This window comes from Apteryx mantelli, chromosome 2 (assembly GCF_036417845.1).
Source record: "Apteryx mantelli isolate bAptMan1 chromosome 2, bAptMan1.hap1, whole genome shotgun sequence".
In the NCBI taxonomy this organism is placed as follows: Eukaryota; Metazoa; Chordata; class Aves; order Apterygiformes; family Apterygidae; genus Apteryx; species Apteryx mantelli.
Window position 1 is genome coordinate 88,345,844 of NC_089979.1, and position 9,375 is coordinate 88,355,218.

Sequence of the window (9,375 nt, forward strand, 5' to 3'; positions counted from 1 at the left end):
GGCCTTTTGATGGATTGTCTTGAGAGTAAATGTGTACCATACAATTTTCCTGGAATAAAAGGAAATGCCAGACATCTACACAAAAATCAAGTTTCCACTGAACTTTGCTGCCTCTACTAAATGGAGCTGTATATTTGATCCTCTTAGGAGATGTTTGAGTGTCAAAGAGGTTACAGCTTTTGAACTCAAGTCAATTGTAAAACAGCAGCCATTAAGAACTCAACATTTACCTAGCACATCTTATCAGATATACTGCCCTTATTTCTTACTCCAGACATTGGGAACTACTCAGGCCCTGCCAGATATAAATACTTCTTGATGTCCATTTCATACTGACACAACAGTGTTGACTATGACTTTCACATATTCTACACAGGTACCAATTCATCATATTAGCCTTTCTCCATTTTTTTCAAGTTAGCAAAATTAACCAGAACATAAATAAAAGCACTACAATCATTATAATGACTATAATAATATGAGAAAAATAAGTGTCTTTGTGCTACTTATAGGTGATAAAATCTATTTGTGTTCAAGATACTAAGAGAACACGTGAGGCATATGGTTGTGCAAAGAGACACAAGTGTAACATTTTTTCCTCTGTTTTGTAATAAAACATACAGTGCCTTGTGAACCTAATGGCCTTTCAGTTGAAAACACTCCATTATTCCCTTTGGTATAAGAAGCCAACATTCATAGCAAGTTCTCAAGTCATATGACCTTCAAGAGACTGAAGAGCTGATATTTGCACTTCATCATAAATCAGGAAGGATGACTCCACTTCCTGATTGCTAAATTTACTGTAAATCCCCAAAATTGACTTTGAAAAAAAAAGTTCCAGGAGCCCAGGTCTTCCCGAAAATTTATCACAACGGAAAATCAAAGTAGTTTACCCTTCCTCCATTCCTACACCCCAAAGGAAAATAATATTCTACCTTCTGATCACAGGGCCCTACCAACTGTTCCAGCCACTCTGTTGTTTCGGCCTGGATTGTTTTCCTTGCTGTTGTTGGCTTTGGTCTTGGAGAAAATACATCGCTGACAAAAAAAACATTAAAATCTCTTTCAGTAATTATCAGAGAACAAATATGCTTAGGCCAACAGTAAGTTTAGACCCATGTTTATATTTAAAAAGCAAAAAAAAGCCTTCTGAGATACCAAGCTCAAGAAAGACTACGCTATCCCACCAAGTCCCATGGTTATGCACCATACACAATTATCCTTTTGTTACTATTGCAAGTTATGTAGCTCTTCGGTATGGAGCATGAATCCACAGGCACCCAAGTAGCTGATTATCTTACCAACCTGATAGGATGGACAGCAGTCCTTACTACTTTTAATTTAAAAAAACCTACCGAATATAGCAACAAGCAAAAAAATCACGTCCTCTGTTAGAAAATAATCCATTTAAAATATATGCTTTGCTTATTTGGTTTGAATCCTCCAAAACACTTGAAGGTCAGTGTCTTTGGAAATTGCTGTTTCTGGCCACTGTGTGACATAAAGAATCTACCACAAAATTTCTTCAATTATATACATCTTGTAATAGCCACATGTCAATCCAGATTCTGTCCCCAGTTACCAGGTTGAAGCTACTGAAATCCACCCTTCAGTTCTGACTACATAAACAACTAATTATACCCATATGTTGAAGAGTGACAAACTGCAAAGGAAGATTTTACTAAAAAAATTACTGGAGAAATAAACACTCTCAACTTCTCTGAGAAAGCATCTACTTTACCTTCAGGCTGTTGACTCAGTATTTCCGCACTGAAAATTAATGGGATGTGTAGATAGCAATCATAACGAAACAAAGTAGTTAACTTGCTAGGATCTATAAATGCATTTTTTTTTTAATATTAAAACTACAAAACAGTATTTGCAGCTTTTTTTAGAAAACTTTGGGCTGCCCCATTACATATTGTTGAGTGTTGTTCTTCATGACAGTTACCTCACTGTCTAAGGAGAAGCAACATAAGCAAGGATAAATTTTTACTATGTTTTGAAAGTTACTGGTACAGAAGTTAAGCTTAAGATGGTAGCATCAACTGCCTACATTTTAACCCCTGTCTGTCTGTCTCCTTCCTAAAGAGTGTAGTTAGGCAACAACGTAAGGACTTCCTGTGCTTTAAAATTAGTATTTACACAGACTGAAGGAAATGTAATGATGGGTTTTTGCTTCTGGTAATTGTGGGTTACTCTGTCGCAGCAGTTTTGCAAGGGAGGAAGGCAGTGGGGGGTAAACGGGGAGGATGTGGCCACCCCATTAAAAGAAAGCAGTAAGAAGTTGTCTGCTTCAGTGAGAATGCTTCCCAGAAGCAGTGACAAACTACTGAAATTCAGTGTAGAGCCCAGTTTATTTCCCTTGTGGAGCTGGCAGGTATGCAGGGATAGTAAGCAAACACACCATAAGATGTAAGAGGCAGTTGTCCTCTCTTTGGTGCCAAGTATGGGGCTGTCTGCAGCTCACGCTGCAGTATGTGTCAGTGAAAGATGCTCAAATGCTGGGGCAGGTCTTAAGGTAATGATAGTTCCCTTAACCACTGCTCCATTGAAATCCTTAGAAAAAGACAATTTACATCAGCCAGTACTTTCCCCTCCTTCTCCCCAACCAATTTTCCCCCCATGGCAGATAGAATTCACTGATTAAGAACAGAAATAAAAGAAAGCTCAGATTTTGACTGTAGGTCAATAATGCCCCTCTGTAAATTCAAAGATGTGACTCCATCCCTGATGAGTAACATGGCTAGATTCCCTAAATAATCAACAGGGAGAAACAAGAACCTCAAGAAGGTGATTCAGCCCTTCTCAGCATTATGTCTGGAATGGCCTGTCTCTTCCCTCTCTCTACAGGAGAAGATTAGAACAATTTTCACCTTAAGACAGGCATCTCAGTTAGGTGGAAGGAAGCTTGTCTACCATATTGACATCACAATCAGGCCCTGGCTACATTCTCGTCCCAACTGCTTTTGGATGGGTGTGCCAGTGATTTGTATACCTGAGATATTTTGGTACAGATGTCTCCTTGAACAGTACTGTTTCAAAAAACACTTTGATAATGCTGAAGTTTTCTGACCAGAGTACATGAAGGAGCCTTAGAGAACTAATGACCCAATTTTCAGTGAATCCTGCTATTATATTAGCAAAGCAGCTAGTTGTCTATTCTTCCCAGCTGTTTCATGCCTCTGGAAGAAATGGAATGAAGTTAGAACAAACAAAACACCCTAAAATCTGTTAGCATTTGACATTACCGGTATCAATGGGATGTTATTTTGTCCAGGAATAACCTTTTGGGCTAGCAATATCAAAGAGCCTTTGTTGGCTGCACACATAAAATCCAGATTCCACATTTGTAAAACAGCACATCTGATTTTAGCTGTAGATAAAAGCACGACACAATTCTTTGACAATTCAGCTGATGATGATCATTAGTATAAGCTACTTCTGAGACTTGAAAGAAAATGAACCAATTATCCTGTCCAAGTAGATTTGTACTAGGTCTTACGTCTAAAAAGAAGGTGCTTCTACTTTTTTTGATTTTGCTGAGAGGTAAGTAACATCCAGTGTAATCCTTATAATACTGTAATTGTCCAATAATTGTTCTTTTAAGTGCTGCCATATATTTACCATCTCTTGCATTGTTGACTATTTCAATGAATTCTGTCTTTAGTCAGCTTAGTAAATGTATCTGGGGCAGAAAAACCACCCTGCTTCATCTGTGAGAATTTTCCTATAGACCTTATCTATCTTATTCCTTGTGCTGACAGGGTGCCTATCTTTAGAAAGATGGTCAAAAATGTTGTGAACATGCAGCTATTTGTTCTGGACTCCTTGTCAAGCAGTTTGGCAGTTATGAAATAAATGGTAAATGTGTTGTTTTTGTTAGAAATGGTATATGGCACATAGATGACCACCTTAACTTCATTCACTGATGCTGTTTCAGCCCAAACTTACATAATTTCATAAGATAAGAGAGAAGCATTCTGGCATGCTTCACTGATTGTTTTGAAGAACAGTCTTTTCCTCATACCATCAGAAGTGATACGTGCAATGATGGTCACTCCAGTGATCACAGTTCAATAGCAGTTCAGGGGTTTCCATACATTCATGGCTTCATTACAAGATTGAGAGACATTATTACGTGAAGACAGGTGACAGACAGCTGAAACTTGCCAATTTGGTCAAAATCTCCCAGAGCTTTTAAATATCATTTATATTGTCAACAACAACCGATAAAGCAAAAATCAAACCTAAATCCTTCATATTCCTTCTCCAAAAGCTTTCATTTTCATGTGTTCATAAAACCCACGAGCTAGAACACAGACTTTTTTTTAAGCACTTCTCACTACCAGCAGGTTGTCATCATTGAGGTGAATTGTAAAATAAAATGTAACTAATTAACGTTGACAGCACATTTATTTGATAAAGTATCATCTTGCAAAATAGGGACTCAGTTACAAGACACCTGCTGCCAGACTGAAGAAAAGAAATCATTGTTAACTTGCTCAGCCGTAAGTCTGATCCAGCTCCCAGACTCCTTCCGAAGCAGACTCGTGGAATTTCAGCAGTATTAGCCATATGAATAAAGCAAGCAGGCAGCAGATCCTTGCTTCCTTCCTAGATAAAACAGAAAATCAGTATATTGATTAGAAAGAATTGTTTCTATGTAGAATGTGGAAGTGTAAACAGGATGGATTAATAACAATCTATAAAAGCTGATTAAAAATGAGTATCACATGTAAAACTCTATTAACTAATTAATATTCATAAAGCATGTCCAGTAACTAGAAGTCTCAGATTATTTTGCTTTGATAAGTTGGGCCCCCCAAAACCCAACCCTGAACCACGGGCGCCCACCTGGCCTTGGCCCAGCCCCAATCCTGCGGTGGTGCCTGACGCCCAGGACTGAGGCCGCCCCAGCTGCCCCGGTACCTGAAAAAGAGCGCCGGCAGCATAATATCCTCCAAAGTCAAATAAGCGACCTAAAATGCTGCTGCATTCAGAACAAACTACAACCAGCAGAGAAACATTATGTTTACTTCGATGGAGCTTTCTGTATGCAGGATAGCTCTCAGTCTGAAATAAAACAGGCAGTTAAGTAAACGGCTTAAGTAAGCAAACTCATCCACCCGCACCTACACTGAATTTAGCTATTTCAGTTCCTTTACCATGTATCTGAGGATCTGCATTAAATCAAAGATGGATATTCCATATTCATCCCCCAATACTACATCTGTTTGCTCTAAAAGTATATACAAATTCTAGAAGTATAACAAAAGGCTTACCCTGAGAAATGACAAATAACCAAACTGACTCTCTTTGTCAACAGGCTGAGGAAATATTATGTGTATGTGTATCTAGAGCTTTGAAAGCAGTGTAACCTCACTAATGCTCTTTTATTTCCCACTGCTCAAGTGTTTATTTTACACTATTAACTGTGATGAGGTCCTTGTAATCAAAACCTTTTCCACAGAGCAAGGTTGTTCAGCAATCCTGACAGGCAGAGTACTTTCTACTGCTGAGGCTACTGCCATCAGTTGTTTTCAACAACAGCACAGGCACCATTTTAATACTGTGCATTTAAGGAGTGACAGTCTCCAAATTATCATTGTGTTTAATAGCACTTAAGCACTTTTCAGTCAGAAGCATGAATGGTTACACTTAACTAAACAAGCCAAGCTTATCTCCCTTTTCCAATCTGTGAAACCACTTATAGATGTCTTAGAAAACAACAGTACAAAATGATTGGAGACCTCACTTGTACCAAGTTTCCACTAACTCATCAGTTTTGGGGTCCACTTCTGTGACTCCTGAAGAGTGATCTCAATTTCCAAAAACCAGTGAGGACCCTCCCTTAGGCAGACACGCAACATACTATCCACTGGATTCACTGCCTTTGAATAAAAGGTATTGCCTGCTTACCTACAAAATTGGCTGAAAAATGCCATGCTTTCTTACACTTTGCCAGCAACAATTAGACGGAATAAAAGCTTGGAACAGCTTAAGCACACATAAAGGACAACTCCAGGTTAAATGTCCTCATGGTAGTTTTAATAGCCCATGTTTTTTCTTGGATAAATGAACAATGCCATGGACTAGAAGGACCACACCTCCTGTGTTCACCCATATCCTGGAAAGATTATCATCTTTGGTCCAGACAGCCACAAGCGTTCTAGCCTCCAGTCATCGCCGAGGTTGCAACCAAAATTGGAAGATTACTACCAACTGAAGTGGGAGAGCAACTATCACACAATTTCCCAGATGCCACATTAGCAAACTGAATTAGTAAGCTATTTATCCTGTAACAAAAGGAGTTTGTCCTAGATGTGAGACAAATTTAATAATGAAAAGAGAAGTTCATTGTAAAATGTTCTGTGTCTGGTTGTTCTGTAAAAGCACTTACACCATCAAGGTAACTGCTGACCACGGCAAAATCAAGCCTTACCTTAATGTTAATACAGCAGAAGTGTCCCATGTGATTTTCTTTGTTTACTCCTTTGTTCAAGAGATGTCTAGATATACATGAGGGATAATGAAATGTTAGGAAGAAATACTGAAGTTTGTTCAATGAACTGCAATGGGACTTGAACTGTCAGACCTAGTGAAGAAAGGGCAAATAAATTAGTCAAGCTTCACATGAAGCATTAATAAAGACTATTTCGTGAAATCTGGTGTCCCTGAATGATCTGACCAGTTCTGCACACACATCTGGCAGAACTGGGAATCCCACTAGATGGACTCATTTTGTATGTGTTAGTAAATATTTCCATATTCAAAACACAACCAAGAGTTTACATTCAGTTAGTGGAGAACTGGTCATGCTTCAACTGATTTGCTCTTGAAGAGGAAATCTTAACTTAAAAAAAAATACAAAACTACTGGTTGACAGAATGACAAAATAAAGATCAATTTCTGAAGAATCATTTAGTTGGAGGGGAGGGGTTGTAAGATGGAAAAACTCAGAAAATATATCTCAACTCTGTCTCTTCAAGGTACTTGTACACTTTTATCTCCAATGACCTCAGTGATAGAGTGCTGTGTACATAAAGAATTCAACATCAGACATTTAAAAACTAAAAAAAAAATAAAAATTTGATCCATCCTCAGAAGGTAAATTCTGCAATCAAGTGGCAAGTCTGTCTGTGTATAAACACAAATAGCAAAGGTTCATAATTATGCATTTTCCTCACAGTAGCTAAACTATTCTCCACTGAATCATATCAACTGAATCAGAAGCCAAAGATAGATTGTGTAGATCTGACCACTATGAGCAAGCGATCAACCCCTGGCTTAATGTTGCAAATAACTGCCCCTGAGCAGCCTAAGAGTTCAGCACAAAAGTACTGGAGAGTTTTCTGTCACTCTAGAGTTATCAGGCAGAGTAAGGAACTGCTGTTCCACAGTGCAGAATACCCCCTTGCCCAGTTTATTCCCTTTTTTCATGTCCAGGAGAAATGCTCAAAGCCTAGAAAATCTATGCAAAATTGCAACAGAAGAAACACTCACGCTGCTCACCCTGACTGCCACTGCCACCACAGAAGCGCTCAGCAGTACATGAGCACACAGCTATAGAGGAATCTCGCAAAGCTGCGTTTTCTTCATCCACTCGCGTTAACTCACACAAACAGAAGTGACTACAGCACAGTTACTATTAACTGAATAATTAAAATGACGCATGAGAAAAAAAGAGTGATTTTTCTGTGCTAAAATATGTAACTGAGTATAGCAGCTAAGATACCACCCAGTGGTAATGAGCAGCAATTGCTAGCTTGTTGGTGACAGGTCTTAATTTGTCACGGAGACTTACTAACAGAGAGATGTGATTGCTATCATGCTGCAAAAGCAATTATTTTTGCAAAAGTGAAACACTTTGCATTCTGGAGCTATATAAATAATTAATACTCAGCTAAATTTGTCAAAATATATAAACATAGTACTCTAAAACATTACAGACCAAGAAAGCCTGCTTTGCATTATTCATACACTTTCAATTCTGCAGCACATAACAGAACCTTGTCACTTTGCCCAAAGGATATGCGAACCCCCCAGGAGCTCTCCCAAAAGCTGGAGATCACATGGCAGTAACCTGCAGCGGGCAAATTAGCTCACTGTATCTGTAACACCTTCCCCTACCAAGGAGCCCTAAGTTAAAAGAAACTGTTTAGGCAGTCAGCATGCTGTGAATCAAACAATGCTTAAACTGAACAGAGAGATTAATCTTCGGGCAAACAGCACTGAAATTAATGGTGCATTCCCAGGTATTCATGTGGGCCAATCAGGGATCATGTTTCCCCCTCGCCATATGCCTTTTATCTGCATTAATAGGTCTTAGTGATCCATTAGAAGGATCAGCTACATCTCTCTAAAAACCTAACTTAAATTTGCCAATGGCTTTTGCATAAGTTAATAAGTAGACATAAAAGGTCAGATAAAAATGAAAAAAATAGAGGATTTCCCTTTTTTTATTTATTTTATGGCTCAGTAAAACTTGGAGGCTTAACCTATTCAATGCACAGTTTTTATAGGCCATATTTAGCATGAAGAAGGGTTTCCTAAACAAATAAGGTAGTCTGCCACACTGCTGCCTGCCTGCCTGCCCATCCATTTTTACTTGCCTGGCATTCTTTAAACCATCTGACCACATTCAACTAAATCTTGACAGAGGGGTAAAAAATCTCATAAATTCTTTCGAGTTCTCCAAGAATCAGCAGCTAGGCATTTGAGGACTGTAAGAGCATCTGATAAACTAAGTTATACTGTTCGGGCATTCAAGAATGACCAATAGTTTCTCACTTGTAAGAAAACCAAACTTTACTGGGATAACATTAGCTTGGAAAAACCTGAGAAAACAGCAGCAGGCGGGACTGCCATCCTTTGGAGTACACTGGCAGAAGTCCTGACCTAGTGTGCCTCCTTCCATGGTGAGTAGCTAGAAAGGTATTCCCCATGCTGGTGGCACCATGCTGATGGAGAACAGTTTCAGTGGATTTCAGTTGAAGGGCAGATAAATCTGTTGCCTTTGATGGATTTTGGTTTTGAGGATTCCACTATGTATTCCAGGTGGAAAGAGAAGCCTCAGTACAATTCAGGCATTAAACTGCTGTTTTCAGTCCCTGGGATGTCCACTAACTGTATTGATTAATACCATCCTTGCTAACTGCATTCACTGCTGGCTTATTCGTACAGCAACCACTGTAAATCCACAAAGCTCTTTTATAGAGAGCCTGATGAAACATATCATCCTCAGAGAGTCTGTATTTCAAAAGAGGTAACCTTCTACACAGGGTCTTCTTCTGTCCTTTAACAAACAACCAAAAAACTTCCCACAAGCACCACAACAGCAAAACTCCACCACTTTAAGCTGCAGGCTATAGC

General features: G+C 38.9%; 1 long non-coding RNA gene across 1 annotated transcript; it reads right to left on the reverse strand.

The window, feature by feature from the left end:
- Positions 1-4,498: 4,498 nt before the first annotated feature.
- Positions 4,499-6,596, reverse strand: LOC136991393 (uncharacterized). Its single transcript, XR_010883592.1, has 3 exons — positions 6,446-6,596; positions 4,933-5,076; positions 4,499-4,617 (listed from the first exon to the last, which is right to left on the reverse strand). It is a non-coding gene; the product is annotated as an uncharacterized lncRNA (long non-coding RNA).
- Between the last annotated feature and the right edge of the window lie 2,779 nt (positions 6,597-9,375).